We start from the raw sequence: 25,997 nt of genomic DNA, 5'->3' as shown, positions 1-25,997 counted from the left end.
TTTACAGTCAACGATCGGTTCAGCTGGACCAGAGTACACAGTCTATCCCCTGTAACACAGCCCACAACATGGAGCCACCTGCAACGTGCATAGTGCCTTGTTGACATCTTGGCTCCATGGCTTCGTGGGGTCTGCGCCACACTCGAACCGTATCATCAACTCTTAATAACTGAAATCGGGACTCATCTGAACAGGCCACGGTTTTTCAGTCGTCTAGAGTCCAATCGATGTGGTCACGAGTCCAGCAGAGGCACTGCAGGCGATTTCGTCCTGTTAGCAAAGGCACAGGCATCGGCCGTCTGCTGCCGTAGCCCAAATTTCGCAGAACTGTCCTGTAAGCATTCGTTCGAAGTATGTCCCACATTTATTCATGCGGTTGTTTCACGCAATGTTGCTTCTCTGTTAGCACTAACAACTCTACACAAACGCCGCTGCTCTCGGTCGTTAAGTGAAGGTTGTTGGCCACTGCGTTGTCCAAAATGAGAGGTAATGCTTGAAATTCGGTATTCTCGATGCGCTCTCGGAAAACTGAATTCCCTAACGATTCCCGAAATGGAATGTCCGGTGCGTCTAGCTCCAACTACCATTCCGCCTTCAAAGTCTGTTAATTCCCGTCGTGTGGACACAGTCGCGTCGGAATCTCTTTCACATGAATCATTTGAGCACAGATGACAGCTCCACAAATGCACTACTGTTCTATACCTTGTGCACGTGGTTCTGCAGCTGCCTTTAATGTGCATATCGCCATCCGACGGCTTTTGTCACCTCAGTGCATACTGAGGCTGGTGCAAGAGAAGCCGGCCTTGACGACTAGATTTCTGACTGTCGCCCGTCAATTGCCATCTATTGTTTCGAAGCTGTTGCTTGCATTAGCTTATTTGTTACTTCTATATTATCTAGTTATTCTAAGTTTTTCTAATTGTTTTGTTTCTACTCACGGCGGGCAACAATTCGTCCGTAATTGGTGAGCAGTCTGTACTGGGGCCTGTTCTCGTGCTCCATCCTGTATATGTTGTCTGAGGATGGATTCAGTTTCTAAAGCGCTCATGCGAAAATAAATCTTTTTGTTTTAAGGATTTTGCCACTGATCTCTGCAATTTTTCTCGTAATTACAGTCTGACTCTCCTTAATATAGCGGCTGATCTAGGAGGGGTTAGGGGTTAAGTTGGTCATGACATCCCCCTTCCTATCCATTTCCCAAAACCGTTTTACTAATAGCATTTATTCACCGGTTCGTGGGTTTACAGGTGGGACAGAGAAACCACATGGAATAAAGAAGACTGTGATCAAAGATCTTTGACGTATATGTTTCGTTGATTGAAAGCATACATAAGAACACATCAAGCGGGTGAGAAAATTCTGTCTCTACTGGTGTTTTACTGATATGCCGGCGCCGAACAATCAGCACCAGTGCAGCCTAAATCTGTGAGAGGGTATTAAAGCGACCACTTCGTGGGAACAATCATTCTTCCAAACACTTCACAGGCGAGGAAGAACTCCACCACCTGCGGGTGACACTTCCTCCCCCGCCGGAAGAAGTGCCTTTGGAGGTACGTAGGATACTGTGGCTACTATATGATAGTGCTACAGCTCACTTCCAGATTCCCATGCGAAGTCATTTCGACATCTACTCCGATCACACATTGAGGCCGAACTGATGCCGATGGTTCGCTGCCAGCATGCTGTTAAAACACCAGTACAAAAAGTACATTGCCACTTTTCTGACGTGTTCTCGTCTGTGCTTTAAATTACTGAAATTTACTGTCAAAGATCTCCTATCTCCATCATCAAGTTAGTGTACCTCCCTTGGATCGCATTTCCGACCATATATCATTTGACCATCTTTGGTCTTTATCCTGTGCAGTTTGTCCCCATTTAGTAAAATCACACTGTATTTGTAGAGGGGTGGGGTCAATCAGTAACAGACTGTGAATATCCAGCCCATCCTGAAGAAACGACAGGTTAGTGGGTCACTTCAACTGCAGTCAGGAATAATTCAAAGAAGTAAGAGCATAGGAGCAAAATAGTATCGTATAAAAGGTTGAATACGCAAGACAGATTGTAGAGATTGTTGGATGTAGTAGTTAAGCAGAGATGAAAAACTTATCACAGGACAGGAAAAGATGAAGGATCACAGGAATCGGTCCGAAGAAAAACCGAAAAGATGTGATACACAGCACCATACGACGCTGTCTTTTTCTCTCAGCCATTCAACATCCAACGATGGCTAAAGAACATCCAATAATGAGTAAACGCTGTCCACTAGCCGACAAAAGCCATCCACTAATGGACAAAGAGCATCCACTAATATATAAAGGGCACGTACAGATTTCTCCGCACATTACGATCCCCGGCAATATGCGTCCACCCTGCTCATGTGTGTTTTCCTATGCCACCTACAGGGTGTTTCAAAAATGACGGGTATATTTGAAACGGCAATAAAAACTAAACGAGCAGCGATAGAAATACATCGTTTGTTGCAATATGCTTGGGACAACAGTACATTTTCAGGCGGACAAACTTTCGAAATTACAGTAGTTACAATTTTCAACAACAGATGGCGCTGCAAGTGATGTGAAAGATACAGAAGACAACGCAGTCTGTGGGTGCGCCATTCTGTACGTCGTCTTTCTGCTGTAAGCGTGTGCTGTTCACAACGTGCAAGTGTGCTGTGGACAACATGGTTTATTCCTTAGAACAGAGGATTTTTATGGTGTTGGAATTCCACCGCCTAGAACACAGTGTTGTTGCAACAAGACGAAGTTTTCAACGGAGGTTTAATGTAACCAAAGGACCGAAAAGCGATACAATAAAGGATCTGTTTGAAAAATTTCAACGGACTGGGAACGTGACGGATGAACGTGCTGGAAATGTAGGGCGACCGCGTACGGCAACCACAGAGGGCAACGCGCAGCTAGTGCAGCAGGTGATCCAACAGCGGCCTCGGGTTTCCGTTCGCCGTGTTGCAGCTGCGGTCCAAATGACGCCAACGTCCACGTATCGTCTCATGCGCCAGAGTTTACACCTCTATCCATACAAAATTCAAAGGCGGCAACCCCTCAGCGCCGCTACCATTGCTGCACGAGAGACATTCGCTAACGATATAGTGCACAGGATTGATGACGGCGATATACATGTGGGCAGCATTTGGTTTATTGACGAAGCTTATTTTTACCTGGACGGCTTCGTCAATAAACAGAACTGGCGCATATGGGGAACCGAAAAGCCCCATGTTGCAGTCCCATCGTCCCTGCATCCTCAAAAAGTACTGGTCTGGGCCGCCATTTCTTCCAAAGGAATCATTGGCCCATTTTTCAGATCCGAAACGATTACTGCATCTCGCTATCTGGACATTGTTCGTGAATTTGTGGCGGTACAAACTGCCTTAGACGACACTGCGAACACCTCGTGGTTTATGCAAGATGGTGCCCGGCCACATCGCACGGCCAACGTCTTTAATTTCCTGAATGAATATCTCGATGATCGTGTGATTGCTTTGGGCTATCCGAAACATACAGGAGGCGGCGTGGATTGGCCTCCCTATTCGCCAGACATGAACCCCTGTGACTTCTTTCTGTGGGGACACGTGAAAGACCAGGTGTACCGCCAGAATCCAGAAACAATTGAACAGCTGAAGCAGTACATCTCATCTGCATGTGAAGCCATTCCGCCAGACACGTTGTCAAAGGTTTCGGGTAATTTCATTCAGAGACTACGCCATATTATTGCTACGCATGGTGGATATGTGGAAAATATCGTACTATAGAGTTTCCCAGACCGCAGCGCCATCTGTTGTTGATAATTGTAACTACTGTAATTTCGAAAGTTTATCTGCCTGAAAATGTACTGTTGTCCCAAGCATATTGCAACAAACGGTGTATTTCTATCGCTGCTCGTTTAGTTTGTATTGCCGTTTCAAATATACCGGTCATTTTTGAAACACCCTGTACGTACCTTACAGCAACTATTCGCCTTGGCCTTATCTTATCTACTTTAATCCAGCAAAAAAATCTTATTTAGTCAATCTTCCATGCATTCGCTTTGCTGTATGTTGCGCACATCTCAATTTCATTTTTGTCACAGACAAAATTACTTTTCTCGCGTCAGTTAATTCTGCGACCCATCTATTTATTTTTCCCATCTTCCCTATAAACGCCAGTCATGCTTCGCTCCTAAGTTCTCTACGTAAGCCCTAATTTTTGGACACTTTCTCCGTTCAAAGTCAGTCTCTCATGGCCATATGTCAAGATTAGTAGCTGTAAGGTTTTAGTCTCAGACACATTAGAAACATAGTTTTGTATACTTGGTTCATCAAAAGCTTTTCGCAGTGCTAGGGCTAGATATCTGTTGATGTTACCAAGTACAGCGACAGTTCAGTAAATCTATACTTAATGTGTCTATCAGGTCTTTTCCTCCTGCTGGTGTACATTATTTTGTACATAACAGCATTGACCAGGTTTTCTCTCTTTAGACCGACCAGTCATTGTGTTTGAGTCTGAAATTCTCTGCATTTATTCAGGGATGTAGCTAACTATCTATACATCTATGTTGTCAACAAGTTGACTTAGGATGCTGCTCCCAACGCCTGACAAGTCATTAATATGTAGATTACGCGAGCCTGTGACGCTCTCTCGGGTCGCTTCCGATTTCGTCTTCGTTTTGATGAGCATTTGCCGTTCAGGAAAACACAGTGGTTTATTAAGTTTGGACCTTGCAAAGTTTAAAAGACAATAGCGTGCCTGTGTAGATAATCGTAGTTAAATTTGTAAACGTAGGCTTCCGCGGTCGTTGTCACAGTCAGTAAAATTCTTGACCGCATTGTCAACTATAAAATTTCAACGTTTCGGCGACTATTGCAAGACGCCTTCCTCAGGGTGTATTGCTAACTGCTTAATGGGCGCTAGTTTAATTACTTATATACTATGGAGGAGTGCTGTTATTGGATATGAGAGTGAGAAGAAAGGGTATTAAGTGTTCTTTTATTGGTCTTTGCATTGGGTCTTGTCGTTGGCGGAAATAGACGTTTTCCATTGGAGTCTCCTTTTTATTGCTTGCCACTGGTGTAAATCTGAGTATAGGAAATTGAGCGGCGACTGCAGCGTAGCGCTGTTTACTAACTGCCTAGAATCGCTTAGGGAGAGTCATCACTCTGTGTACCCTCCGCCGCTGTGTGTGTGTAGGCGAGTCTGGGCGTCCAATAAGCACAAGTTTATCTGAACACGAGAGGTATATCGTCTCAAACCATACAACGTATCAGCGGTGGCAGAACACCAGGAACAGTGCAGCATGAAGATTGAATTTCGAGAGGCCCGTCTACTGGCGAAACAACCGTTTATAGCTTGAGAAGGAAGATCAGAGGGGCTATGTAAATAGCCAAGCCACCCAACGACATGAATAGAGAAGACGGGTACCGACTCCCAGCGTCTTGGTTGCCAGCAGTGACAGCTTTGCGGAAGGGCAGCTCTCGCAAAGCAACAAGCGCGCAGGAAGCCACAGCGGCGGAGGATACACAGTGCTGACGCGCCCTAGCCGATTCTAGGCGGTTAGTAAACAGCGCTACGCTGCAGTCGCCGCTCAGTTTCCTATACCCCGATTTCCACCAATGGCAAGCAATAAAGGAAACTCCAATGGAAAACGCCTATTTCCGCCAATGACAAGACGCAATGCAAAGACCAATAATAGAACACCTAATACCCTTCCTCCTCACCCTCATCTCCAATGACAGCACTCCTCAATAGTATATAAGTAATTAAACTAGCGCGCAATCAGCAGTTAGCAATATATCCTGAGGCAGGTGTCTTGTATTAGTTGCTGAAACGTCTTAATTTGATAGCTGACAATGCGGCTACACACCCAGAAAAATTTTATTGACTGTAATTAAGTTTCTTTATGCAGAGTCGTATTAGAGTACACCGCCAGTTAATTATTCCGTCTATATATGTTTGCTACGAACATATATGAGCTTTCAATCAATGGTGTAAGTATTTTTTAAGACATTGATAAAATATTCATTGATACGCGGTTTGAAAAACCTGATACTTTTTGTTTATCTAAAGACTTTGAGTACCTTATCAAAGTGAAGCGCACACTGAATAGCACACTAGCGAAACAAACCAAGTAATTTGGTGGAAGAAGAATGCGATATTCTTCTTGCGAGAACTTCCTCCAAGGATTTTGACAATTAACAACCGAAGGGCGGCTCTAAATGTATGGTGATTTTTTTGTCAATACTCCGTTCTAGTGACTCGGACGATTAGAGTTATTGTCAACCACAAGGAACGCTGTTTTCCCAGTGTTCACAATAAATACAATAAAGTGAGAGTGAGTAACGTTGGTGCTGAGTATGTCACACCATGTTTTCGAGATCCGCATAGACGCAGCAGCAGATGTACGCGTAAAAACTTAGTCTTGCTTTCAGATTTAAATTACAGCATAAACGGAGCTCAATGAGTCAAGGTCTGCCTAGCACCATACACACTATCAAGTGAGGACGCATATGAAATTAAATGATTAGAGAAGACCCAACCACCGAAATGTACCAAATAAAGTGATACGCTTCTGACATGGGCTGAAATATGGTTATTCTAAACAACTACATTGGCAACACGGTACACTTACACTTAATCAGTTACAAACCGCTATCATGTACACTAATTTCATTTTCTCCTGTCATGGACTGCTAACTGCTTTATGAATCCATAATGAAGAATTAGGTGCCATTTCGTCTATTTTAAAGTAGCTAGATCACTTGGGCGCTCTCTGGTAAATATTTTACTCATTATAATTCTATTACTTAGAGTGAAAGAAATTCCAATAATTATTATTTGTAATGTGAAGTAACATTAAAAGCATTCGAAACCAAGCAAGTCTATTTTTTTGGAAATTTACTTACAGAAATCCTGCCGCCGGAAGAAACTGCAATTTTGGAGCCAAACGTACCTGCGAAATAATAGATAATGATTAAACGCACATTCAGTGAAAAGCAAGTAAATTAAGAACTGTAAACTAAAGAATCTACACAAGTGAAACACAAAAATGATCCACACCGTTACTCCTAAATTTTCATCAGATAAATAGGTGTTTTCCACCAGATTTGATTATATTACGTAAGAGTTATGGAAATGGTGTGTTTTTTTAAACAAATTACAGTGAAATACGTGTAAGTTCGTTACACTCAATTTACTGTTGCATTATTTCTGTTCTTTTTTATTTTTTTTTAAATCAACAGTTCTCTGCTCAAGTTTCGCTGTTTAAAACTTGTGGAAAATTATGAAACATACGGAACTCATTTTCTTTTACCAAACTTTTTGAGACTGGATAAAATTATGTTTCATGTCAAGGATTCGATCGTAATAAAGTCGTGACAGACATTGAAATTATTGAACTACGGTCTCCCAGGAGAAAAGAATAAACATTTATGATAACTGTAACACTAGGAACGATTGGCATGAAAGAATCCGAACTCTGAGCACGCGTGAGGCAGTGTACCGATATGTAACTTATTTACGTTCGTCAGTTGCTTACACGTAATCTCATAAAAGCGATCATGCATGACTGAGTAGCTAAGTGATACGAAAATCTGTCAGTGAAAAGCTGCAAAACAAGGAGATATATTTATCTGTGAGGAAAGGGCGGGACGACCGTTGTGGCCTAGCGGTTCTTTAAGGAGTTCTAAGTTCTAGGGGAATGATGACCTCAGATGTTAAGTCCCATAGTGCTCAGAGCCATTTGAGCCATTTAGAAGAGGGCGTGCCATACCGTGACGCCCTCGCTCGAACAGACCGTACTGTTACGACAGTGAACCGTGTGTAAAAACAGTTGACAGAAGAGCTTCGTGCCCAGCGTGATAGACCACACCACGTCTTTGCAGCAGGGGCTGGCCGCGGTGCGGAGTGCTCTAACAAGTACGAACCGTCTGCGACGACGATCAAACACCGTCGTTTGCAGATGGCTGGACTTGTGGTGCTTGCGTCATTGTGGCACGTTAGGTTCTCCAGTGATCAAAAGCACTTTAGACTGTAATGTGCACGAGAATGTGTTAGTGGTATATTAAGTAGCTAAATGGAGGGAAAGCAGCAACAAAAATGTAATGCTCTGCGGTGACGGGCGGCCTCCAGTTACTTAGCTGGTCAGATAGTTACTTGGTTAGTTCCATGTGTCACAAATAATATTCTCGATAAACGGGATGGTGTGGAATATGACAGGTCATGAAATGATTGCTTAGAGAATTAAATAAAGCAGTTGGACAAAAATATGGAAACAAAGCGAAAAATATATACTTGACATAAATGAAAATGCGAGCCAAGACTGCTGGTTGCGCTGCTGTGTTTGACTACGAATGGCACCTGTGAAGTGTCCTCACTAAGTTCCAAGTGTGAGTCGTGGTCAGAACAGTGTAGTTGCGAGTGCATTACGCCGGAGCTCAGTGAATTTCAACGTGTTGGAGCTCGTACGATGGGTGCTTCGCAAACCCAGGCAGCCGAAGTGTTTGCTGTTTCAGGAGGCACCGTATCGAAGACTTGTACCTCATACAGGGAAAGCGGATAAGCGTCATCCGCTACGTCACAACGTGTTGAGTGATCGTGACGGACTGCAATTGAAGAGATTGTGACTAAAAACAAGAGGACGACAGCTGCCGAACATAATGTCCCACTCGTGAACCCTGTCAGCACCAAACCAACATTTTCTAAGCTGCTTAAGCTGGGAATTGCATTTGAGCTGGAACTAGAAATGCAAATGCTCTGAACAGGAAAACATGTTGCGTAAGCCATAAATCCCGCATTACGCAGCAATAAAATAATGCCATTTTATCGGGTAGGAGGCACAAGAGAGCCAACCATTTCTAGTTTTTCAGTATTTTCGTGAAGCTCTCTCGTCGGTCAGAAAAACCTACATTCGTGCTGATCTACTTTGTATGCGTTCAGTACTCGCTGTTATTCTGTCGTTAGGAGTCCTGCACATCTGAGCTATAGTCTATGAGCGGAAGCACGGGTGTTTTGCAGGTTATCTACTTTTCACACGGACTCTACTTTTTCAATATCCTAACCACGACCCGAAGTCAGTCACCTGCTTTACCTAACATTGATTCTATGTTCACACCACGGAAATACGTCCCACTCAGATATTTGTATGAGGTAACTGATTCCACTCGTTACTCTCTGCTTTTGTACTAACAGGATACTATTGTACTGCTTTTTCTGCGCTATACAGCTATACATGTCTTAACACTTGAAGGAAATTATCAGTATTTTAATATCCAAGATAAAATTCAGTCGTCAGTTGCAAACATATTTTTAAGTAACTTTACCGGTTTCGACAAGTTAATTTGTCCCCTTCGTAAGTCTACAAAATTTGGAATGTTATAAATCTTTAGGCCTTGGTTACACATGTGTATAAAATATAAGAAGTATATGCTTTTATATATGTTCCTTGCTGCTGGCATTATACCGTGATATATCTGTGGCTGTGATTCAGTTATGCAAATTATCAATCTGTGACTACAATAATCAGATACTGTATGTACATTGGTGGACATATCATGGCATTATGCTTTTGTTGTTGTTTTTGTGGTCTTCAGTGCGGAGACTGGTCTGATGCAGCTCTCATGCTACTCTATCCTGTACAAGCTCCTTCATCTCCCAGTACATACTGCAACCTACATCCTTCTGAATCTGCTTAGTGTATTCATCTCTTGGTCTCCCTCTACGATTTTTACCCTCCACGCTGCCCTCCAATACTAAACTGGTGATTCCTTGATGCCTCATAACTTGTCCTACCAACCAATCCCTTCTTCTAGTCAAGTTGTGCCACAAATTTCTCTTCTCCCCAATTCCATTCAGTACCTCCACATTAGTTATGTGATATATCCATCTGATCTTCAGCATTCTTCTGTGGCACCACATTTCGAAAGCTTCTATTCTATTCTTGTCGAAATTATTTATCGTTCATGTTTCACTTCCATACATGGCTACACTCAATACAAATAGCTTCAGAAACGACTTCCTGACGCTTAAAGCTATTTTCGATGATAACAAATTTATCTTCTTCAGAAACGCCTTCCTTGCCGTTGCCAGTCTACATTTTATATCCTCTCTTCTTCGACCATAATCAGTTATTTTGCTCCCCAAATAGCAAAACTCCTTTACTACTTTAAGTGTCTCATTACCTAATCTAATTTCCTCAGCATCACCCGACTTAATTCGACTACATTTAATTATGGTCGTTTTGCTTTTGTTGAATTTCATCTTATATCCTCATTTCAAGATACTGTCCATTCCGTTCAGCTGTTCTTTCAGGTCCATTGCTGGTTCTGACAGAATTACAATATCATTGGCAAACCTCAAAGGTTTTGTTTCTTCGCCGTGGATTTTAATTCTACTCCGAATATTTCTTTTGTTTCTTTTACTGCATGCTCAATATACAGATTGAATAACATCAGGGAGAGGTTACAACCCTGTCTCACTCCCTTCCCTACCACTGCTTCCCTTTCATGCCCCTCGGCTCTTATAACTGCCATCCGATTTCTGTACAAATTGTAAATAGCCTTTCTCTCCCTGTATTTGACTCCTGCCACCTTCAGAATTTGAAAGTGAATATTCCAGTCAACATTGTCAAAAACATTCTCTATACAAATGCTAGAAACGTAGGTTTGCTTTTCCTTAATCTATCTCCTAAGATAAATCGTAGGGTCAGTATTGTCTCACGTGTTCCAACAGTTCTATGGAATCCAAACTGATCTTCCCCGAGGTCGGCTTCTACCATTTTTGCCATTCGTCTGTAAAGAATTCGTGTTAATATTTAGCAGCCGTGAGTTATTAAACTGATGGTTCGGTAATTTTCACATCTGTCTACACCTGCTTTCTTTGGGATTGGAATTATTATATTCTTCTTGCAGCCTGAGGGTATTTCGCCTGTCTCATACATCTTGCTCACCAGATGGTAGAGTTTTGTCAGGAAAGGCTCTCCCAAGGCTATCAGTAGTTCTAACGGAATATTATATACTCACGGGGCCTTGTTTCGACTTAGGTCTTTCAGTGCTCTGTCAAACTCTTCACGCAGTATCATATCTCCCATTTCATCTTCATCTACGTCCTCTTCCATTTCCATAATATTGCCCTCAAGTACATCGCCCTTTATAGACCTTCTATATACTCCTTCCAACTTTCTGCTTTCCCTTCTTTGCTTAGAACTCCTTTCCCATCTGATCTCTTGATATTCTACAAAGGTCTCTCTAATTTTCCTGTAAGCAGTATCTATCTTACCCATAGTGACATATGCCTCTACATCCTTACATTTGTCCTCTAGCCATCCCCTCTTAGCCATTTTGCATTTCCTGTCGATCTAATTTTTGAGACGTTTATATTCCTTTTTGCCTGCTTCATTTGCTGCGTTTTTATATTTTCTCCATTCATGAGTTGAATTCAATATTTCTTCTGTTACCTAAGGATATCTACTAGCATTCGTCTTTTTACCTACTTGATCCTCTGCTGCCGTCACTATTTCATCTCTCAAAGCTACCCACTCTTCTTCTACTGTATTTCTTTCCCCCATTCTTGTCAATCGTTCTGTAATGCTCTCCCTGAAACTCCCTACAACCTCTGGTTCTTTCAGTTTATTCAGGTCCCATCTCCTTAAATTCTCACAATTTTGCAATTTCTTTAGTTTTAGTCTATAGTTCATAACCAACAGATTGTGTTCAGAGACCACATCTGCCCCTGGAAATGTCTTAAATTTAAAATCTGGTTCCTAAATCTCTGTCTTACGACTATGTAATCTATCTGAAACCTTCCAGTGTCTCCAGGCCTCGTCCATGTACGCAACCTTCTTTCATGATTCTTGGACCAAGTGTTAGCTATGATTATGTTATGCTCTGCGCAAAATTCTACCAGGCGGCTTCGTCTTTCATTCTTTACTCCCAGTTCATATTCACCTACTACTTCTCTTCCTTTTCCTACTATCGAATTCCAGTCCGCAGTGACCATTAAATTTACGTCTCCCTTCACTACCTGAATAATTCCTTTTATCTCATCATACATTTCATCAATCTCTTCGTCATCTGTCTAACTAGTTGGCATATAAACTTGTATTACTGTGGTAGGCGTGGGCTTTGTGTCTGTCTTGGCTACAATAGTGCGTTCACTGTGCTGTTCGTAATAGCTTACCAGCACTCCCATTTTTTTTATTAAATATGAAACCTACTGCTGCATTACCACTACTGGATTTTGTATTTATAACCCCGTATTCACCTGACTAGTAGTCTTGTTCCTCCTGCCACCGAACTTCAATTATTCCCACTATATCTAGCTTTAACCTATCCTTTTCCCTTTTTAAATTTTCAGACCTACCTGCCCGATTAAGAAATCTGACATTCCACTCTCCGATCCGTAGAAAACGTCACCCTGAATAGGCCCTGCCCGGAGATCCGAATGGGGGACTACTTTACCTCCGGAATATTTTACCCATGAGGACGCCATCATCATTTAACCATACAGTAAAGCTGCATGGTCTCGGGAAAAATTACGGCTGTAGTTTCTCCTTGCTTTCAGCCGTTCGCAGTACCAGCACAGCAAGACCGTTTTAGTTAATGTTACAAGGGCAGATCAGTCAATCATCCAGACTGTTGTCCCTGAAACTTCTGAAAATGCTGCCCTCTTCAGGAACCACAAGTTTTTCTGGCCTCTCAACATATACTCCTCCATTGCGGTTGCACCTACGGTACGGCTATCTCTATCGCTGAGGCACGCTAGCCTCCCCGCCAACGGAAAGGTCCATGGTCCATGTGGGGAATTTTATGATGAAGATACTGACTTAGATTTATTATATCCTCAATTCTGTATGCTTCTAAGCCTGACAAATTAATTTGTCGAAACAGATAAAGCGAAATAAAAATGCATTCGCAACTGACGACTGAATTTTATTCTGAAATATACACACATCAAAAAAAGCTTTGGATCACCTCGGTTCCGAGAGTTCCGGAACCTGTACAGAAAATTGGAATTGCGATCAACATAAACATCATTTCTGCCGTTTTTATTGCTCATGAAAACTACACATTGCGGGTTGCACCACCATACAACGAGACGTTCAGTCGTGGCGGTCCAGAGTACTGCACACACCGGTACCTCTAATACCCGATCTCACGTCCTACTGCATTTATGTATGCCTGTATTCGTCGTGGCATACTATCCACAAGTTCATGAAGGCACTGTTGGTCCAGATTGTCCCACTCCTCCACGACGATTCGTCGTAGATCCCTCAGAGCGGTCGGTGGTTCATGTCGTCCATAAACAGCCCATTTCAATATATCCCGGGCATGTTCGATAGGGATCATGTCTGGAGACCATGCTGGCCACTCAAGTCGAGCGATGTCGTTATTCTGAAGGAAGTCATTCTCAAGATGTGCACGAAGGGGGTTCGAATTGTCGTCCACGAAGACGAATTCCTCGCCAATGTGCTGCCGATATGGTTGCTCTCTCGATCGGAAGATGGCATTCACGTATCGTACAGCCGTTATGGCTATTTCCATGACCACCAACGGCGTACGTCGGTCCCACATAATGCCACCTCAAAACAGCGGGGAACCTCCACATTCCTGCACTCGCTGGGCAGTGTGTCTAAGGTGTTCATGCCGACTGGTTTGCCTCCAAACACGTCTCCAACGATTGTCTGCTTGGAGGCATATGCGACACTCATCGGCGAAGAGAACGTGATGTTAGCCCTGAGCGGTCCATTCGGCATGTTGTTGGGCGCATCTGTACCGCGGTGCATGGTGTCGTGGTTGCAACCTTGGACCTCGCCACTGACGTCGGGAGTGAAGTTGCGCATCATGCAGCCTATTGCGCACATTTTGAGTCGTAACACGACGTCCTGTGGCTGCGGCAAAAGCATTGTTCAACATGGTGGCGTTGCTGTCAGGGTTCCTCCGAGCCATAATCCGTAGGTAGCGGCCACCCACTGCAGTAGTAGACTTTGGGTGGCCTGAGCGAGGCATGTCATCGACAGTTGCTGTCTCTCTGTATCTCCTCCATGTCCGAACAGCATCGCTTTGGTTCACTCCGAGACGCCTTGTTGAGAGCCCTTACTGGCACAAAGTAACAAGGCGGACGCGATCGAATAGTGGGATTAACTGGAACTGATCGGCAATCGGACTCCCTCGGTCTACTAGGTGCTGCTCTTGCATGGTTGTTTACATCTTTAGGCAGGTTTAGTGACATCTCTGAACAGTCAAAGGGACAGTTTCTGTAATGCAATATCCACAGTCAACGTCTATCTTCAGGAGTTCTGTGAACCAGGGTGATAACAATTTTTGTGGGTGTGTGTATATGTAACAGTTGCTGAAAAATAACAGGTATGAATGAAATAATATTTCAAGATGTGACTGGGTAATTGTGCAGCTTGTTTAAAATAAAATTTAATTACAGATAAGTGCATCATCAACAAAATGCCTCCCAGGTCATTAATATGCTCTGTGGACACCAAGGGTCGCAACACACTTTACTTCTCTGGAGCACTCATGATTTTAGATCTCCGTCTGTCGATCACATTCTGTTCAAGGTAACAGGGTGCGCGTCCTTCATGCCTGGGAATCCTAAACTTAGTCATAAATTTCGTTTAAAACCCAATATGAGCGTAGTTATTTTCGGCAATATAGTTTCACGTTCGTCATTTACAGGTTTGTACTCGTAACTGACTACTTATTTATATTCAACAATTCCTCACTATTATAGTAGGAACTGATAAGGAAAAATGACTTTGATCTTCAACTGACAACTCTTCTATTTTCTGACAGACATTTCGCTTCCATATTGATGTGGACAAATTACCGGAGAGTTTATCTGAGTGGCTCGATCTGTACGCCAGATCTTGCCACTGAGGCAGTTTAAAATGTTGTTTTCCTACATACACATACAGTTTGAGTCACGTAGGCGAAAGATGAGCTCCGAGAAATTTCTGAAGTTTTGGTATTAAGAATGGAACTCCTCGTCCGAAGTTTTGGTGAATTCAAAGAACGACGTGTGTGATTAAATCATACACATTTTTTTCTTTTATTATTGTAGAGAACTGCATTTTTGAAGGCCCTTTAGTGTCAAAACTCTTGTTGGTCGCGGTTCTTTAGAAAACTTTGTTTGTGGTGTGTGGCTTCGCACACAAACTGGGAAAATGGAGATCCTCGACGGATATACTAGATGTAATAGAATTATACCAATGAGCTTGTAGGGGTTTTACAGTGTGCCTCGAGGAGCAAATTGGGACACATGGCGTCTAGTGCATCATCGCCTGTGAGAACATCTCTGCCCACATTCCGTCGCTGAACGGGCTCGTGTTTGTTGCCAAATGGTTGTTACTACGACAGGAGTAGAATCCTATAATTTCGATGCTTTGTTGCGTCGTTGGTTGTGGTGCCGAGTATTGGTTTTTACTCTCAATTTGTTCTTCTAAACACACACTGGAACACCTCGTAATTTGTCGGTATTATGTTTTTATACACTGTATATGTATGTATCTCTGCTGGTCACACTCCACTAGCGTAGACGCTATAATTACAACACATGAGGCCTTTGCACCATAATGAATTCTCAAATTCACGTGTCATTTCTATGTTGTCATGTATATAATGTCTGTCACACAGTTCACTTCAGCCACTTGTGTTCTTCCTGGAGTTTCGTATTTCCACAAACTTTAATTCAAATAAATAAATGTGAAGTAGATCGAAAATCGGCGGGTGTTAAGATTCGAGATGAGAAGCGTAAAATAAATTAATAATTTTACAAAACTAACAATCCATAAACTGAAGAAACGTAAAAGGTAATAGAAATCCGCACATCTGCACTGAATTTGTTTTCTTTTTTTGCGAGACAGTAAACAAATTTGTCAGAACATGGAAAACTCGTTAAATGAAGCATGAAAGGAGAGGCCGCTATTAATTTTATTGCTGTGTTGTAATTAACTCGGCGGCGGAGAGAAAAAAAGCGTGTTAAATTATGCAAAGCTTACAGGCTTTCTCTGACATATGCGGACGCTATTTGTCAGGCATCAAATGAAACTCTGACAGTCGGTTTAAATTACAGCGCCATTCGCAAGAACAAAAGCCGCCCCTAAACCGCGGACTTAATTTACAGAATACGTGGAAACAACATTTTCTCATTTCGTACTTAATGGACGCTCGGATTTTTTGATGAAATGATACCACGGAGACAATACGATGATCGAGGAATTAGTGCCACTGCGGGACCACATCTGACGTCAGGCAGTCCAGGATTTCGAAAGCACCCAGTGTTACTGACGTGACGTTCCTGAACCTGAAAGCGTAATTTATAGTGTGTTCTATATGCCACATCTCTGAAAATCGAAATTTCTATAGTAGAATGGATATTAACTGTTGACAATAAAGTTACTGGTTTGCAAAGTAAATGGACGCTAATGGCGAGCATACCTTTGTAAGTAATGGTCACCTGAGTCTCAGCATCTAGATACCTATCATTAACGGGCAGAAACGTCTTATTATTCCAGTTATTATGAAGTACACCTGTAGGTGGATAGTTTACTCACACAGAACGCGGAAGTTATAGGGTTTGATCATATTGAAGTAACAAGTTAATTCTCTTTTTTCTAAGTTAAAATGTGCCTCTTAATTAGAACCAAAGCACTTTTCCAATAAACGAAATGTTGCAGGTAACTCTACTGGCTACAGATTTCAGTTTGCTCTTTTTAATCAAACACTGCGGATTTGAACATAGATAGATAACACATATAGATGTATATACTGATCGTACCGCCTCAATTTTGAAAGATTTTTCGCCTTTGATGTTGAAATCATGTTCGCTGGAGCGCGCTATTGGGAAGCAACCTATTGAACAGTATTTAATATAAAATGAATCGAAACCCCTCTACTGAAGTACACTGAAGTCAAAATGTCAGCAGTATTAAGATAATACGGAGAAACGGCGCGTTAGGTTTGGTATATATAACCACTGTTTCTTCGAGTTACTCCACTCATAGTATTGCACCCTCCTCCTTCATCTATGCCATATGGTGTATACTTATTTCTTGATCGGAAACTGATTTTAAATTTATATTTTAAAAAGTGTGCTGCAATTTTTTTTGTACTGTACATAACCTCTATTACCGAAGGTGCACCTTGGGAAGAACGACTTTTTGCATACATAGTATTCACAGTTGCTACGTGAGTCGTAATGGCCGTCTGAAGAATAATCATCGATTCTGCAATGAATGCGGCTGCTTTTAATGCTCTAAGTGGGTTTTCAGAACATATTTGGTTTTTTAATTCGTCTGGTAGTTCACATTTTTTTAGCATTTCTGTAACAGTCTAGTTACTCAAACAAGCCTGCCACTATACTTCGTATTCTTTATTTGTATGTCCTCTGTATCAGCTACTGATTCACCATGCCATGGTGCCCACGGACGAGAGCATTATTCCATTATTGGGGTTGTGGTTGTTGATCCCGAATAATGTAAAGTCAAATCAAAGTTTGCCATTTTCTCAACTTCCGCTGAATGAAAACCGCCATCCCGCTTCGCATCCCTAAGAATTGTTAGTGACAAATATTAGTATGAGGCGTTAACTTTGATTGTATAATTACCCATTCACCTCTTTACGTTTGTGAATTCGCAACTTTAAATTTCTGTGCCTAAAGAGCTTGTTCTCTATAACTGCAGAAAACAAATATTATTAAGATGTGACTGAGTGCTGTCATAACATACATCGAATAACTGTATCCCATAGATAATCACCATAGCAGGTTTAGACTGCAATAAACACTATTAATTTAGTGGTATACATTTGTATCGAAAGTGGTAAGCAGTATACTGGAAATAGGTTTACTCATGTAAAAATAAAAAGTTATATTTCTATTAATATAGTTCATGACAATATATAAGCTGGCACTGGCCATCATATTTCACTTTATTTGGTATAATCAGTCTTCTGGCTTGTTTTGTTCGATACGGCTCTCCACGAATTCCTCTCGTATGCCAACGTCTTCATTTCTTAATGGTACTTACACTCAGGTACTTAAAAATTGTAGGAACATACAGTGACTGGAGTATGTCCAACAAATAATTGTCTTCTACACCTTCGTCACGTGCTGTGTAAATTTTTCATTGATATATTAACACAAGTCCTGTTGTCTTCTCTTCTTGTCAACAGGTTCCTCTCGTTGCCGATTCTGCGGAGATCTCCTCAAACTTAACTTTTCAGTTCATCTAATTTTCAAAATTCTTGTATCGCACTACATTTACGAAAGCTTCAATTACATTTTTTTATGTTCCGCAGTCCATGATTGACTTGCAAAAATTCTGTGTTCCAAATAAACATACTCTGAAGGTTTGTCCTCAAATTAAGACCGACGTTTGGTACTAGAAGATGTTATTTGGCTACGAATCTCCTGTTTACCTGTGCTAGTTTTAACTTCATGCCCTCCTTGCTTCGGATATTATGCGCTATTTTACTTCCAAGATACCAGAATTCCTTCACTTCGTTTGGTTCATGTTCTGTAATTTTGATGTAATGTTTCTCACTAATCTCGTTTCGGCTAGTCTTCATTTTATTTTTTTCTGTTTACTCTCAACCCATAGCGAGTGCACAATAGATTTTTCATTTCATTCATTAGATTCTGCAATCCTTCTTCACTTTCACTGAGGAAAGCAATATCACCAGCGAATCTTTCGATTCTTACCACTGAAATTCTTTCGCCCTGAATTTGAATCCCATTCCTGACCCTTTCTTGTACTTCCGTGATTGCATTGACGTTACACAGAACGGACGAAGGACTACATTCCTGTCTTACACCTATCTAATTCGAGCTCTTGTTTCTTGGTTTCCCATTCTTACTGTTTCCTTTTGGTTTTTGTACATACTGCATATTATCAGTCTTTCCTTGTAGCTTGTACCAATAATTCTGAAAATTTCGGTCATTTTGTACCGTTTTACGTTCTCGATCGCATTTTCTAGACCATACGAAAGTATCTTGATGTTTCTCAAGTCCTGAATCACTTAACGAGCGCAACGTCTGAATTACCTTCCTGATGCATTTACCTTTCCAAAAGTCAAATTGATTGTCATCTAGCACACGGTCAGTTCTATTTTCAGTTCTTCTGTTTATAATTCTTGCCGCCAATTTGGATGCATGAGATGTAAGCTGATTGTGCGGTAGTTCTCGAACTTATCTGCACATGCTCGTAGGTAGCGCACCGCGCCTTGTACACGACCACCGCGGCGCTTGGGGTTCACAGCAACAAGTTACGACACCTGAAGATGGGCCTGTAAGAGCCGGAAACCGGTCGTGTCATAACGAAAAGAACTCTACAACTGTAGCAGTATTTTCAATCTCTGGTATAGCCTAAACGTCTGGTTTATTATCTTATGAATGAAAGATATTTCACAACATCTACACCCAGAAAATTGAACAGAATCTGGTCACGGAGGCGTACGCATTATATATACTACATTTGCATCCAGAAGTTAAGCGTAATCACGAGTACATGAAAATTAAAAGAGAAAAGATAACCCATTACCCCATATTGCAGTAAATATTTCCTTACTAACCCTGCTTGTTCACTCTACATGCCGACCGTTGTGGCCGAGGGGTTCTAGGCGCTACAGTCTGGAACCGCGCGACCGCTACGGTCGCAGGTTCGAATCCTGCCTCGGGCACGGATGTGTGTGATGTCCTTAGGTTATTTAGGTTTAAGTAGTTCTAAGTTCTAGGGGACTGATGACCTCATCAGTTAAGTCCCATAGTGCTCAGAGCCATTTGAGCTATTCACTCTACATAGGAAAGAAATACGCCGTACTGTGAACAGCGACGTAACCGAAAGAAAAACGCATACAGTGCATGAGACTACTCATACCGCAGTCTTGTTTGTCTGTTCATGGTGAATAAACTATATTCTCTTGGTGAAGTTGACAACAAAATTCCTGTTTTCCAGGATAGAATAGTCGGCCTCCTGGAAGCAGCCTAGACACAGACTGAAGTCTCATTATCCTTGTATGTGCCACAAACTGCCACTTCGAGGCTTTGGCGACGGTTTCGAGACACGGGAGATGTTCGTCGTAGGCCTGTACAAGAATAACGATCCCACGCAGGATCGATAACTGACCGTAACCGCCGGCCGAAGTGGCCGTGCGGTTAAAGGCGCTGCAGTCTGGAACCGCAAGACCGCTACGGTCGCAGGTTCGAATCCTGGGTCGGGCATGGATGTGTGTGATGTTCTTAGGTTAGTTAGGTTTAAGTAGTTCTAAGTTCTAGGGGACTGATGACCTCAGATGTTAAATCCCACAGTGCTCAGAGCCATTTGAACCATTTGGCTGTAACTGCCCCATGAAATCGCAGTACACCGGCTACACAGTTGGCTGCAGAGCTTGCAGTTGCCGCAGGAATTGCTGTTTTCCGACAAACTGAGCATCGGAGGTACAGAACAGCGGAATTGTTTACAGCCAGATGTCCGACCGTGTGCTTACCGCTAACACCAGAACAGACAGTCCTGCGTATTGTCGAGTTGGTAACATCAAAATTGGACCATGAATGACTGGAGAAAGGTGCTACTCGCAGATGAACCACAATTCAGTTTGCAAACCGTTTCTCGTCACACATTGCTTTGAAGAGAACGTGGTAGCCAATACAACTCCAGGAACATTGTGAAAAAATATCGGTTTGATGGTGATGGCGTCATTATGATGAATGGCCGTACGGAGTTGGACATCGTTGGTGGTCGGAGGAATTCCGTAAACGCTCAGAGGAACAGAGATAAGATAGTGCTACAACATCTTCGCCTTCTCAGAGGTGCAGGTGGCCCACACTCCTCATTATTGACGTCCGCATTCGAGCTGCTCTGGTCGGTGACTTTTTTAAAGGTGAAGATATCTGTCGTATGGACTGGCCCATAGGGTCACTGCGTCTGAATCCCATAGAACATGCCTGGGACGCGTTAAGGAGGCGAACTGCATCCAGTCAGCCTCCACCAAGGACACTTCTAGACCTCCGCACCACTCTTGCAGAGGAATCGGATCGACTGCCGTCTCGTAGAGAGCATGCCACGTTGCCGTGCAGCATGTGTGGCTGTTAGGGGTAATCATATCCCCTATTAAAACTTATTTTGTTGTGGAAGAGGCTTACCAGTTGTGTTATTTTCTTGCAGATGTGTATCTTAGCTATTAGAACTTTTCTGACATTATGTTCCTGCCAATGTTGTACGCCAAATATCTTGCGATTAAGCTGTAGCTTTTCAGAAGTCCTTCCGACACCCTGATAAGGCAATGTGTTCTCTTTTCGGGGTCGTGCTTAACGTTTGGATAGTATTGTAGTTAAGGATTATATATATACAGTTAAACGCAAAGTGGAGTGGATGTATTTATCCTCTTCGTTCCTTCGGTCTACACAAGTGGACATTCACTCAGTTTTTTCTCGGTAAATAGGTGTATTTTTCCGCTTATAGACCAATGCTCCGAGAGTGAGGACAGTCTAGTTCTTAGTTTAAAAACCAGGATGCAAGACCTCGTGTGGAACGATTCGTGTGTTAGTGTGAAGTTGGTCGTACGCAGGAAATGGTTACTTCTGCGAATCGGAAATGTATGTAAAGAATTATAGTGCCTAATGATTTGACTAAGACTATGTGTTTTTGCCTAATGCTCGCTAACTATTCTAGATGTTGAAAATGAGTTCAGATTTATATAAATTTTGTTCGTTACTATGAAATAACCTATTTTCCGTATGTTCTCTCACGTGGACCTCAAGTGATAATGCGCATTTGCTAATTTCAATGAGGTCTTCGGTAATGTAGTACTGGAATAATCGCTATTTCTACATTCTACAGCAATGCATGAAATATTAACTGATTAGAAGCTCTTCTTAATGCCAGAAATGCGGAATTATCTGATTGGGAAGAAGTTCAGTTCTCATTTGTGACTGAAGATTGTTCTGTTGAGGTTCATGAAACTGACTGATAAGCAATAAGAGCCTTAAGATATCGCGCCAGTAGCTAAAGAAAGAGAACATCTTTGTACAGTCAATTCCTCAGACAGCGATGATGTACAGGAGGCAGAAAACGTGAATAAAAAGCTAATAACAGCAGTGTTGGAACCAAGTTCAGAAGTTAGGTTTTATAATGTTGGCTAAATACCAAAATTTGTTGGGGCAAGGAATGCCTGAAAATTCATGAAACGTGGCTGGAATTCCAAAAAAAGACATGAGCGTCAAATTTGGTATGCATTTATGTACTGTGAAAAATAATTATTTGGAAGCCTATAATAAACCGTAGCGTAAAGATGTGTTTACTGGCAGTAGAAAATTACTACATTGTAGTGACGAAAGTCATGGGACAGCGATATCCACATACACAGATTGCTGTAGTATCTCGTACGAAAGGTATAAACCGGCAGTGAATTAGGGGAACTGTCACTTGTACTCAGGTAATTCATGTGATTATGGCCGCACGGCGGGAATTACAGACTTCGAACGCGGAGTGGCAGTTGCAGCTAGACGCATGGGACATTACATTTCACAGATCGTTAGGAAATTCAATATTTCGAGATACACAGTGTGAGGACTGTGCCGAGAACAGCAAATTTCAGTCATTACCTCTCATTACGGACAAGACTGTGGCCGACGGCCTTCGTTTAAAGTCGGGGAGCAGCGACGTTTGTATAGAATTGTCAGTGCCAACAGACAAAGAACAATGTGTAAAACGACAGCAGAAATGAATGAGAGACGTACGACGAATATATCCATTACTACAAGTCAGCGAAATTTGGTGTTAATGGGCTATGGAGCAGACGATCAACGCGAGTGCCTTCGCAAGGAGCACGCCATCGCCTGCAGCGCCTCCCCTGGGCTCACGAATATATCGGTTGGACCCTAGACTACTGGAAAACCGTGGACCGGTCAGATGAGTCCTGATTTCAGTTGGTAAGAACTGGTGGCAGGGTTCGAGTGTGGCGTAGGCCCCACGAAGCCATGGAGCCAAGTTGTCAACAAGGCAGTGTGCAAGCTGGTGGGGGCTCCATAACGAGGTGGGCTGTGTTTACATGGAATGGACTGGGTTGTCTTGTCCAACTGAATCGATGATTGACTGCAAATGGCTATTTTCGGCTATTTGGAGACCATTTGCAGCCATTTGCGAACCTCTTGTTCCCAAAAAAAGGTGGTATTCTAACGGATGACAGTGTACCATGTGGCCAGTCCACTGTTCTTCTCGACTGGTTTGAGAGACATTCTGGACAGTTCGATAGATTGATTTCGCTACCCAAATCGCTCGACATGAATCCCATCAAACATTTATGGGACATAATCGAGAGGTCAGCTCGTGCACAAAATCCTACGCCGGGAACTCTTTCGCATGCATGGACGTCTACAGAGGCAGCATGGGTCAATATTTCTCCAGGGGGCTTCCAACAGCTTCTTGAGTCCATGCAACACAAAGGTGCTGCGCCGCTGTGGGCAAATGGAAGCCCGACACGATGAATATTATTTTCTTGCATATATAAATTTGTTTTAGAGCATCATCAGGAACATGTATTGGAAACTGTTAAAATATAATTAAAAAAATAAATGTAAATAAGTTATACACAACCGCAACCAGTCACTTTTTTGAATATTAATGCTTTATTCCATAAACCGGTTTTCAAACCTTTTCAGGTTCATCTTCAGATGGTATCGGGAGGATCCGGGAAGTTACATCATTACTGGTAGTAGCATAATGCTGGGTGCTGGTTTGTGACAGTATAGACGGCTTTTTTCGGATCTGTCTGCCTCCATTTTGATGTCCAGAACACTTTCACACGAACTATATTAGTTTACACTTTACCAGCATCCAGCATGCGCTTTGCAACTGTTGCTTGTAACAAAGATCTTGACAGAAAGATATGGCATAACCTACTTTGTACAGAGATGTAATTTGTTGTTCTTTACATGCGTTAAAGTAGATACAAGGGGGGCAAGTATTTTAATGGCGATAACATGAGAGCACGAGATAAAATAAATAAATTACTACAAGAACAAATTTCAGGTGATCTGATATCTTATTTCTACTTCTATATTACAGGCAGGTTTTTTAATAGCAATTATCATGTTTGGCATTAACATGAATCCCAAGGAATCAATAATACAGGGTTATTGTATCTGCAGTGAGATGCAGCTGTCTGTATGACTAGGGCCTGTGTATTTAAATTAATAATAAATCTTCAGATGAACTGTTGGCTTATTTCTGTTGTTACGTTAACATGATCAGGGGTATTATCGAGAGCATATTCTTTTCATTTTAGCTAAAGGTACATGTATAAGAGTTATAGTGATTCTAATGGACTAAAGCTGTTTGTCTGGCTGTACATTTAATATTTAAAAAATCATGAACAAAAATTCTTTAACTGTTGACTTATTTTTATTCAAACATTAGAGTGATATGGGATATTGGTAGAGGCAGCTTCTGTTTGTTCCAGCTAGAATTAATATGTATAAAGTACTGATTTATGTTAGCAATGGAGAGCTTTAACATTTAGAGATATGGTACAGGTCTTATTTTGTGGTAGTATATAACATTGACACCGGTGTGGTTAGAATGTAAGGAGAGTAAGGAGAGGGACGGGCTGGATCATTGGGAGCGGGGGGGGGGGGGGGTTGGGGAGGAGCTGGTGTGCGGTTCGTTGGGTGGTTCTTGTTTTGAGCTAGTAGATCTTCAAAGTTATGAAGGAAAAATTTGTTTCTCAGTTCAGTTTGATCATTGAGTAGGTAGTCAGGTGCTGTATTTGTGTAGATAAATATTTCAATTTCTTCAAGAAGGTCAAGTATTGTGCCTTTGTTGGCAAAATGTAGTATTCGGAGATTCTGTTCTACATTGTTTGCAGAATGATTGTGTTGGGCAAGATGTGAAGCAAAGCTGGACTTGTTCAGGTTGTTGAGACGGAGTGCACTCAATGTGTTCTTTAAATCTTGTTGTGAAGCTTCTTCCAGTTTGTCCAATGTAGAAGCTTGGACATGAGTTGCAAGTGAGCTTGTACACACCTGACTTTTGATATTGTCGTATAGTGGTTTTGGTGCTGTGTATGATTTTATTTTGTATTTTGTTGTTGGTGAAGAAACTTATTTTTATGTTGTATGTCTTGAAGAGGTTGGCAATTTGGTGAGAAATCTTCCCTAGGAAAGGCAGGCTAACAAATGTGGTTTTCTTGTTTGTGGGTGGTTGTTCAGCAGTTGGTTGATTTAGTTTTGTTGTATGGATTAGTTTATCTATTATTGCAGGGTTGTACCCATTGGTGGCGGCAATTGATTTAATAATTTCTATTTCTTTTTGTCTTTCACTTGTGTCCATTACGATTTTCAGCATGCGATTAACCATTGTTCTGAAGAATGCTTTTTTATGTTGGTCTGGATGGCAAGAGGATTTGTGTATGGTAGCATTGGTGGTTGTTGGCTTTCTGAAAATTTGAAATTTATGCTTCTGATTTTTATTTGAGATTGTTAGATCAAGATAGTTAATGCCTTTTGGTGTTTCATGTTCTACTGTGAATTGGATTTTATTGTGTATTTTATTCAGTTCTTTGGCTAGATTATCTGTTTCTTCAGTTGCTCCATTGAACAGAATGAGTGTGTCATCAACATACCGTTTGTAATAAAACAGCTTATCTTTCGGTTCGGTTTGGGATCTGAAAAAGTTATTTTCAAGGTTATTGATACATATGTCTGCTAGCAAGCCTGCAAGACTACTACCCATTGCCAGTCAATCTTCTTGAATGTAAAACGTGTTGTTGAACAGGAAGTAGTTGTGTGATAAGTTCCAGGTTCTCTATGAGTTCATAGATTTCAGCTCTACCCATTGTCCCATGTTTGAGTAAGTTATTCCTTATTAAACTAATTGTTTCCTTGACAGGTATGTTTGTATATAGGTTTACTATGTCAAGAGATGCAAATTTGGCTGTGACTGGGATGGGGATATCTTTTATACTATAGATGAGCTCATAACTGTTTTTAATGGAGTAGTTATTTTCA

This window comes from Schistocerca cancellata, chromosome 2 (assembly GCF_023864275.1).
Source record: "Schistocerca cancellata isolate TAMUIC-IGC-003103 chromosome 2, iqSchCanc2.1, whole genome shotgun sequence".
NCBI classification, from domain to species: domain Eukaryota; kingdom Metazoa; phylum Arthropoda; class Insecta; order Orthoptera; family Acrididae; genus Schistocerca; species Schistocerca cancellata.
The sequence above is the reverse complement of the archived record's forward strand: the minus strand, read 5'-3'. Positions refer to the sequence as shown.